Source organism: Rhinopithecus bieti, unplaced genomic scaffold, assembly GCF_001698545.2.
Source record: "Rhinopithecus bieti isolate Rb0 unplaced genomic scaffold, ASM169854v2 scaffold_12512, whole genome shotgun sequence".
Lineage (NCBI taxonomy): Eukaryota > Metazoa > Chordata > Mammalia > Primates > Cercopithecidae > Rhinopithecus > Rhinopithecus bieti.
Genome location: NW_016807354.1, coordinates 1,513,368 through 1,522,747, shown reverse-complemented (window position 1 = coordinate 1,522,747; position 9,380 = coordinate 1,513,368). Strand labels below are relative to the sequence as shown.

General features: G+C 33.6%; 1 protein-coding gene across 1 annotated transcript in view; it reads left to right on the top strand.

The window, feature by feature from the left end:
* The window catches only part of CALCRL (calcitonin receptor like receptor), a 105,548-nt gene that overhangs the window by 14,492 nt on the left and 81,676 nt on the right, over window positions 1–9,380 (top strand). Inside the window, exon 2 of the mRNA XM_017881436.1 lies at window positions 6,527–6,594. The gene's annotated coding sequence lies outside the window, so the exon portion shown is untranslated. The remainder of the gene's footprint in view (window positions 1–6,526; window positions 6,595–9,380) is intronic.

Sequence of the window (9,380 nt, the reverse complement as noted above, 5' to 3'; positions counted from 1 at the left end):
TTTTTTTTTTTTTTTTTTTTTTTTTTTTTTTTTTTTTTTTTTTTTTTTTTTTTTTTTTAGCTCTCTGTATGTTGGATTGCCTTGACTGTGTTAAGTATGTCTATTCCAGAGATTGATGGTAACACCAGGGACATAACCAGCTAGTCTACAGCATGAAATATAACCTTAAAACAATTTTATAATTCATGATGTTTACAAACAAATGTTATTAAGACTTCTCTGATAAATCCCGTTTTAATTAATTCCTATTGCTAACTAATTAGTCACTTCAGATGTTTCTAAAGTAGATGTGCTCTCCAGGTTTATATGTATCCCAGTGTTTTTTGTTGTTGATTTTTGATTTTTGAGACGGAGTCTCGCTCTGTCACCCAGGCTGGAGTGCAGTCTGCAAGCTCCGCCTCCCAGGTTCACGCCCTTCTCCTGCCTCAGCCTCCTGAGTAGCTGGGACTACAGGCACCCGTCACCACGCCCAGCTAATTTTTTGTATTTTTAGTAGAGACTGGGTTTCACTGTATTAGCCAGGATGGTCTTGATCTCCTGACCTCGTGATCCGCCCGCCTTGGCATCCCAAAATGCTCAGATTACAGGTGTGAGCCACGGTGCCCAGCCTATATGTATCTCAGTTTTGAATATGTATTTAAAATTGAATTTAACATTTTAAAATGTTGCACATCCTAAACTTCGTTCTTTTTGAGTAAATCCAGAGCAATGCATTTTGTTTCAGGTCTGGTGACAGTGGCTTTTACAAATGGCAGTATGAAGTCTTGGGAGATTGACCCAAAAGCTGGTGAAATTTGAAATGAAAGGAACAAGATTAAAGAGTGAAAAGCCAACCAGAACAGAGTGTAACCAAAAAACTTCGCATCTAAAGAATAGAAATATATGACTGTAAAAACAATATTAACTTAGTAATTATTGCTCACCAAGTTAAAAGATCAGAGGGAGGTTTGAAATTTGAAAGCAAGAGAAACCTTAAAAGAAAAGGGGAGCAAATAGAATAAAGACAGGAAAAGAAAGAGAAGATAAAAGGAGAGGCTGTAAAAGAAGATAAATTAGTCCAATAAGACATTTGTTTAGCTAGATTTGTAATTTGTTACATTATAAAAATCCAGTGCCGAATCACATAAATTAAGATGAGATGCTTTGTCTACATGGCCATGGACAATGGGCACTTCAGTGGGTACCATTTTTAGTTGACATGCAAATATCTTCCAGATGCTTAGTCTAAAATTTTGGATGGTAAACCTTTAATCTGCCTTTTCGATTGGGGCATGGTGAGTGTTAAGCCTCAGGGTTATTACTTCTGATAAGAGCTGAAAAGTATTTATTTTAGAAATTGTGAAAAGTAAATACCACCTCCTGGGTGGTAATAACTGACTTGCGTTTCAGGATTGAACCCAATTGGTCAAGATAATTACTCTGCTTTTAAGTGGAGGGGTCATAAAATCTGTCTCAGTCTCTCAGGACCTCAACATGTTGGGCTACATTGGTCATACCACATTTAAAGCAGCAGTGCTGTTTGGTAAAGTGAAAATCTCTCTGCTTATTCTGAACCTACCAAATTAGTCTGGGATGGCTCAACAGACAGATGGACATGATGCTTAAGTGATGCATGTGTGCCCTGAGATAGTGTTCTCTTTTCTGTATTTTGGATGTTGTGTGAATAAGGCATAATAACATGATAGAGTCAAACTTAACAATAACAAAATAAGTCAGTAAATAGGACACATGTTTAAATCAAGTGGTTGTCTTCACAAATAACTAAACAATAACTATAAATGTATACTGAACTACCCATAAATAACAAGAAGTATGTAATACTTCCCATTTTAATTCTGGGCTGAGAATGATTAGTTCTGTGACTTGGTGGCACATTTTTCCTGTCTGAATCATTCTAACTTAAAAATCTTAGGAACTTCGTAATAATCCAAATTACAAATTTGTAGACCCTTTTCACCTTCATCAGATTCAGGGGTAAATACACACACACACACACACACACACACACACACACACACACACACACCTTGATTTAAGGGTTAGAAATCATTGCTGTTCCAAAATTCCTTTGTATATATAAGAATTTAACTTGAAATCAAATAGAATTTGTACATTTAAATCACATAATAAACTTTCAGATAGGATCAGTACTGTATAAGGCAGCTCCATCTCCCACCCAGATCCCTTGACCTTTCCCTAATAAATTGCATTTCATATATGCTGATCCGTAGATTCATAACAAATACATCATTCAGTAGGAGGGAATTCTGCTCTGCATGCTTTTCTACAAAAACCTTTATAATTAAGAAATTTTCTTAATTTTCTTATGTAGAAATGTTAGATGTAGAATGTAGAATGTAGTTTCGTATGTAGAATGTTATGTATACCATACTGATATAGTCTGGATGTTTGTCCCCTCCAAATCTTGTATGAAGGTTGAATGTTGAAATGTGATTCCCAGTGTTGGAGGTGGGGCCTGGTGGAAGGAGATTGAATCATGAATGACCTAGCACCTTCCCCTTGGTAATAAGTGAGTTCTCGCTATGTTAGTTCACACAAAGTCTGGTTGTTTAAAAGAGTATAGGACCTTTCTGCTCCCTCTCTTGCTCCCTCTGTCTCCAGGAGATATGAGGATATGTCAGCTCCCCTTTTGTCGTGAATGTAGACTTCCTGAGGCTCTACCAGAAACAGACACTGGAGCCATGCTTATACAGCCTGCAGAACCGTGAGCCAATTAAACCTACTTTCTTTATAAATTACCCAGCCTCAGATATTTCTTTATAGCAAAATAAAGGACAGTCTAACTCATACACATATACTGTTTAAATAAATAAACTCCTGTATACTTAGACCCAAGATTGTCCATCATGTTCTTCCCTGATTGACTCACATGGACATCCTCAGAAGTAAACCTTTACCCTAAGCTTGTACTAATCATTTCCTTGTTTTACTTTGTGACTTTACCACATATGGTTTCTGGGCAAACTTTTACGTTATTTTTCTGTTTTTATTTTTACTTTAATGAAACTGGAATTATCTTGAATGCATTCTTTGAAGACTTGCTTCTTCCATTTGGCATTATGTTCTTGAGATAAATCATTGTTAATGGGTATAGCTGTGGCTCTTTCCTTTCACTATTACAGTGTTCCATTGTATGAATGTAACACAATGTATTTATCCTTTTTCCTGCTGAGGAACATCTGGATTGCTTCCACAGTTTTGCCATTACAAACAATGAGGCTTTGAACATTTTGTTAACATATCTCCTGGTACACATATGTCCATGTTTTTTTGAGGATATATTTTTCAGTGAGATTTCAGGATCCTAGCAATTTAAAATGCTTATGCCAATTTATACTCCCACCAAGAGTATATGAGGTTTCCATTGCATCATATCTTTTCTAATGCTGTGTATTATTGTCAAACTTTTTAATTATTGCTAGTCGGTTGAGTGTAGCATAGTATCTCATTGTGGTTTTAATCTGCATTTTCCTTATTATGAGTCACAATGAATTTGTAAGCTAAATGAATTAAAATTTTCCTCTGAAACATTTGTTTCTAATTGAATGGCAGTGACTTAATGTTGCAGGATTATAATTAAGTCACTTTTTGCTTTTAACTATTTAAGAGAAGGATTAACTATCTCTCTTTGGTTAGATGGTCCAGGGAAAGGAAAAATATGTTTTATTGCTTTTAAAATTGGATATGTATGAATAACATTTCTCATCATGAACAAGAACAGAGATAGAAAATGTCTTGAATCATAGCTCTAACTTTCTATTTCTCTTTATTCAAAAACTATCTAATATCTATCAAAATCTCCTTTGAAAAATAAAGAGAGGAGGAAAATGAATAATTCTATTCAGGGGTGTTTATGTGTTCTTTTTTAAAAGCTGGTTGCACATTTACAATAATTTATGAAGCTTGCATATCTCCTGAGAGTGATTATGTCTCTTTCTACCTATTGTAAAAAATTATTTCTTGCACATCAAAACATCATAGAAAGCATTGAAGTTTGTGCTTTTCACATAATTCCTCATTTTTTAATTCACTTGATTGCCTTTATAGCCATCAGCTGAATTTAACTAGTATATTTCTTCAAGATTCTGATTTCTCTTCATAAATATACTTAGGTTTATATATTTTTTTCTTCAGCTAAGTTGTTATATTTCACCATGGCAACATCATATCAAGAAAGTCTAGGTATTATCCCTATTTGCTGTACTACTTTTCTGTGTTTTCCAGATTTAGTTGATTAGGATTTTATTGTCCAACCATTTCACCAGTTTTGCTACTTGAACAAAATTAGCTCTTTCTTTTGAGTTTTCTCTAGGTATTTTTATCTTTTACATTGGGGCTTAATAATGTTTTGTTTTTACCCTTTCTTCTTGAATTTTAACCTATTTTAGCACATAATTTGATATCACAGATAACTGATATTTTTCAGAAGAAAGAGGTAGTAAATATATGTTCACATATACATTGTAATTGTATTAATATATGCAACATGTTTATTAACAAAATTAACTCATCAATAAATTTTCTGATAGCCAGAAGTGACCATTTACATGTCCCAAACACCAAAAAGCAGGAGAGATTCTTTCATAGCATTTTCGACTGGGATGAAAAAAGAACCATGCAGAAAAAAAAATAATGCTTCTGAGTATTTCTACTTCTAGTGGTATTTTCTGGCAAGTTGGGAAAATACTAAAAGTAAACTTCAACCTTGAACCTGCTGAATTCCATATGTATGCCAATAAAGGTCGAGACTAATAAGAGCTTTTATTTTTTCTGAAATAGCTTTTGGAAATCTAGAATCTAAATATAGTCAGGTGTCATTTAAGGATTGGGATATGTCCTGAGAAGTGTGTCATTAGGTGAGTTTGTCGCTGTGTGAACATTACAGAGGGTACTTACAGAAACCTAGATGGGATAGCCTGCTACAAACCTGGGCTGTGTGGTGAAGCTTATTGCTCCTAGACTGCAAATCTATATTATTGTACTAAATATTGTAGGCCACTGTGACACACTGGTAAGTCTTTGTGTACTTAAACACACCAAAATATAGAAAGTACAGTAAAAAATACTGTATGAAAATCTTATGGTACCACAGTCATATACGTGGACCGTCTTTGACTGAAACATCTTTATGCAGTGTGTTAACTGCATATGCAGACTTTTTGATAATGTACAAATAGACATCTAATTAATACGACCACATGATTCTAATTATAGTAGTCAATTTTTAGTGATATATAATATGTTATTAAAACACAAGAAGGTGTAAACATTTACAAGGTAATTTTTCAAAATAATTGGAAGTGTTTTTTGGTTTACAAAAGATTCAATTGCAGAGATTACTTTTAATAATAAGCTTTCTGAATATTTTTGAGGGTTTACATAAACGTCTCTATTGACTTTAAAGAAATTATTGGCAATAGATCTGATTATTGTTAGGTCTAGTAGAAAATTGATGCTCCATAAGCACAAGGTCATTAAAAGCCTTTCAAATGTCAATATGAGTTAATTGAGATAAATAATTCACAAAATGCAATTGTGACATTTTTCAAGTTCTTGAAATTCAAACAGTGTATAAATGCAAAGCAAGGTAAACTAGCTGTGTCTTGCTTTCAACATTAGTTTGAGCCTGAAAGGATGTATGTAAACTACATTTATGTAACTTCAATATTTGTTTGACAGGGAATGAATTTAACTTGTTAGTAACATCCTATGTTTATAGAGAGTTAAAACTTATTACTGACAAGATCTGGCCTCTGGTTCCCTCTTTGACGAAGTTCTTGAATGCTTTTTGCCCTCATTCACTCCACTATGACTGTATTGACTCTTTTTCTGTACTTTAAACTAGCCAAGTTATTCCTGCCTTAGAACCATTGGCTCAGTCATCCTTTCTTCTAAAAGCAACTGTTCTCCCGAACGTTAAGGGTAGTGTGCTCCCTTACTACAGGTCTACTGCTCAAATATCACCTCTTCACAGACACTTTTTATGACTATTCTATCTGGTATACCACCATCATACATTTCTCCCTATTCTCCCTTAGCTTGCTTTACTGTCCTTCATGCCACTTATCAACACTGGACATTTTTATATTTATTTGTTTCTCTTTTATTCTCCTTATAATATAAGCTCCATGAGAGCAGTGACTACCATATCCCCAGCCCACAGACCAGAACCATGCAAACACAGATTACACATCTTCCTAGGGCCAGGACCTTAAACAACAGGCACTATCTGCCTCCATGTTTGTGCCCATTGGATTTCCCATTCTTAGGACATATGATGCCAAAAACAAAGTTACTGATTACTTTCAGGCTAGCATGGTGACAACCTCAATATACCTGGTATGTCTCCTCCTAACTTTCCATTGAAAAGTATCATTTGAAATATGTATGTTTATGGTTTTAACAAAGAAACACACTAGTATTTAACTTGAAGTTAAATTCTGAGAAATCCCACTATCCACTCATAATATTACCAAATTCACAGGAATGTTCTCTTGTCATCTAGGGTCCTACGATGATACACCAACCACTTGTGCTACCAGCTGTCAAAACTTTGGATGGCCCTACTTTCAGGTATTGCATATATTACAAAAGAACATTCATGACCTAATGAAAGTACATGTAGGATTTCTGGTAAAGTTGAGGATAATAAGACCATATTAACAATAGTAAGAAATATTTCACAGAAAGGTATATGGTTAACTTTAGAATAAAAGAGAATCTTGAAAGTCAATCTAACAAAATACTGATAAAGATGGAATTATGGACATCTGTCACACTTACAAAATTATTTCCTTGGGACCTTGGCAGTGGACTTAGTGCCCACATTGCTGTTCTCTTGGCCAGACTACTGGGAGTGTCAAATTAATTTGAATGTGTCCTAGTAGATTTATTAATATTAGTTATTTTGTAAAATTAGCCACAGACATCATATATGTATATGTACTATATAAAACATATTATAACCATAATTATATGGATATATACCAAAAATTATGTTTAACATGATAAAATAGGGCTAAATTGCTCATTTGAACTAAATTCCTTTTCTCTATAGAGTTCTTTATTTTCTATTCACATTGTTACTGTTATATTCCTATGAATGGATGTAAAACTTTCTTGTATTTGGAACATAAGATGATATCTTATTTATAAGCAAAGGAAAAAACTTTAAATGACTCTAAATATTATTTTTAGAACTCCCTGGCCACTCTGAGGTCTCATTTTCAATCCTGGGCATTAACTACAGGCTTTCGGGGCATTGGTGCTTCCAGAAAGACTACTGTTCCAGATGTGTTTGTCTTGTTATTTATGTTTGGTATTATAGTACCATGGCAAATAAAATATTAATTATGCAATTAATATTACACCTCATAGTTGCCTTTCCTACAAAATTAAATGTCCTGCATTAACTTGTTTTTAGACTGCAGAAATTTGACAATTCAATAATGTATCATCATAATAAATGGTAATAACCTAAATTAAAACTAAAGGCTACTAAATTATTTTCTCTTAAATTTAAAACTGGGTGACATCATTCCTCCTTCTGTACTTAAGCTGTGATTTTAAAATTCCCAGTTCATACTGCTGGGCCCAAAAATAGATCCTCTATAATTGTTCTTTCTCCCACAGCATGTCTTTGGGAACTCATCATTGTTGTGCTGTTCTTTCATGTGTCAGCTTCCTTTGCACATTGCATTTCACATGACTCACTGTTCCTTAGAGCAAGGTTTGAATGCTCAAAATGCCTACTTATATCTGACAGCTGGATTTTTCTTCCTGATGGTTTTTATGTGAAGTAATACCAGATCAACTTTCAAAAGGCCCAAAGTTTGCTTAATAAAGAAACATAGGAAAGAGAGCACAATGGGAGAAAATTCACTTACTAGGGAAGAACTAGATTTGGCCTCCCACTATCTGTATCAGTCATGTCTTCATGTGAACGCTGAGAGGAATACACTATATTTTTTCCAAGTGTGTTTTTCAACTTATAAATTATAACATCTGTTTGAGAGTTTGAAGAAGATACATTGGAAGTAACTGAAAATGAAAGGTCCAAGTTTAAAGGTGCATTCTCTTCGTTAGCCTGGTCTCACAGAACTTGTAGAGCATTGGAAAGATTTTCTGTGAGAAGTTAATGGCTGCCATTTGAGTTGCTTTTGTTCTAATGGTGCAGTTTAAGGTGTAAATTCACTTCAATTCCAGCAAGACAGAGGTAGAAAAAAATTTTCTTTATGGAAATTAAAAATGTAAATGAGAACTATGATTGCAGTTTGCCATCATATTAGTTTGAATTATATATGTTTCCATTTTAACATAATAAAAGAAGTACCGAACAGAGACTTAGGAGAGGGGGTTCCCAGTCTTAGCTCTTCTAACCACTGCCGTGGAATATAAAAGCAAATCACAAAACCTCCCTGAGGCGCTCCTAAATTTGTGTCTCTAAATGAGAAGTTTTTCTTTAAGATTTCTGCAGGTCCTCATTCCGGCTCTAAGATTCTGAAATAGCTGCCTATAACTCCTTGACCCTACAAGATAAGAGGCTAAAAATAAAAATCTGAAGTTCTTTGTAACGCAGCTATGTGATTTGTAATAGTTCAATTCCTCTAACTACAAGGGTTTTTTTTTTTTTTTTTTTTTTTTTTTTTTTTTTTTTGGCATGGTTTATGTTATATGATCATAGCAGCTGACTGAAACTTGACAGATGGGTAAGAAGTGGGAAATAAACAAATATAAGGAGAAATGTCTCTGGCTAGTTTGAATTTTGGCAACAGAAGTATCTATTTCTAGTTATCGGTAAAGTTTAGTAATCTTGTGGAAAGTTCTTTCAGACTCCAAAATAGTAAAGATATTAACTTATAAATTTGTAATCATTTAATAGCTCAATTTTTGCATTTAAATTTTAATCCAGCTAAAATTGAAACAATATTTAGCATATTATATAAACTAAAAAATGTATTTGTAAATTATATGAAAATACTCCAGAAAAGTTATATAGTGTTTTGAAGTGTGCTTAATAAATCAATTTTATGAATGATTATTTTATCATCTCTTTAAAATTTTAAAGCACACTGTCCTATTGCTCAGAGTTCAAATTAGGTATACTCCCATGTGTATGAGAGACACAATTAATGACTTGCAAGTCATAATTAAAGATTCAAAACATTCATTTTTATAACAGAATGTTTACAAAATACTTATTCTCATTTTCTTGTGTAATCAGCAGTGTTTCCAATTAAAGTAGTTAAAATTCAAACAAATGAGGTCAGCGTGACTTGTCATTTATGTTAACTTACATGTACCGCAGCAAAATAAAGCTGGGACCTAAATATGGCACTGGCTTAAATAAGTAAGTATTG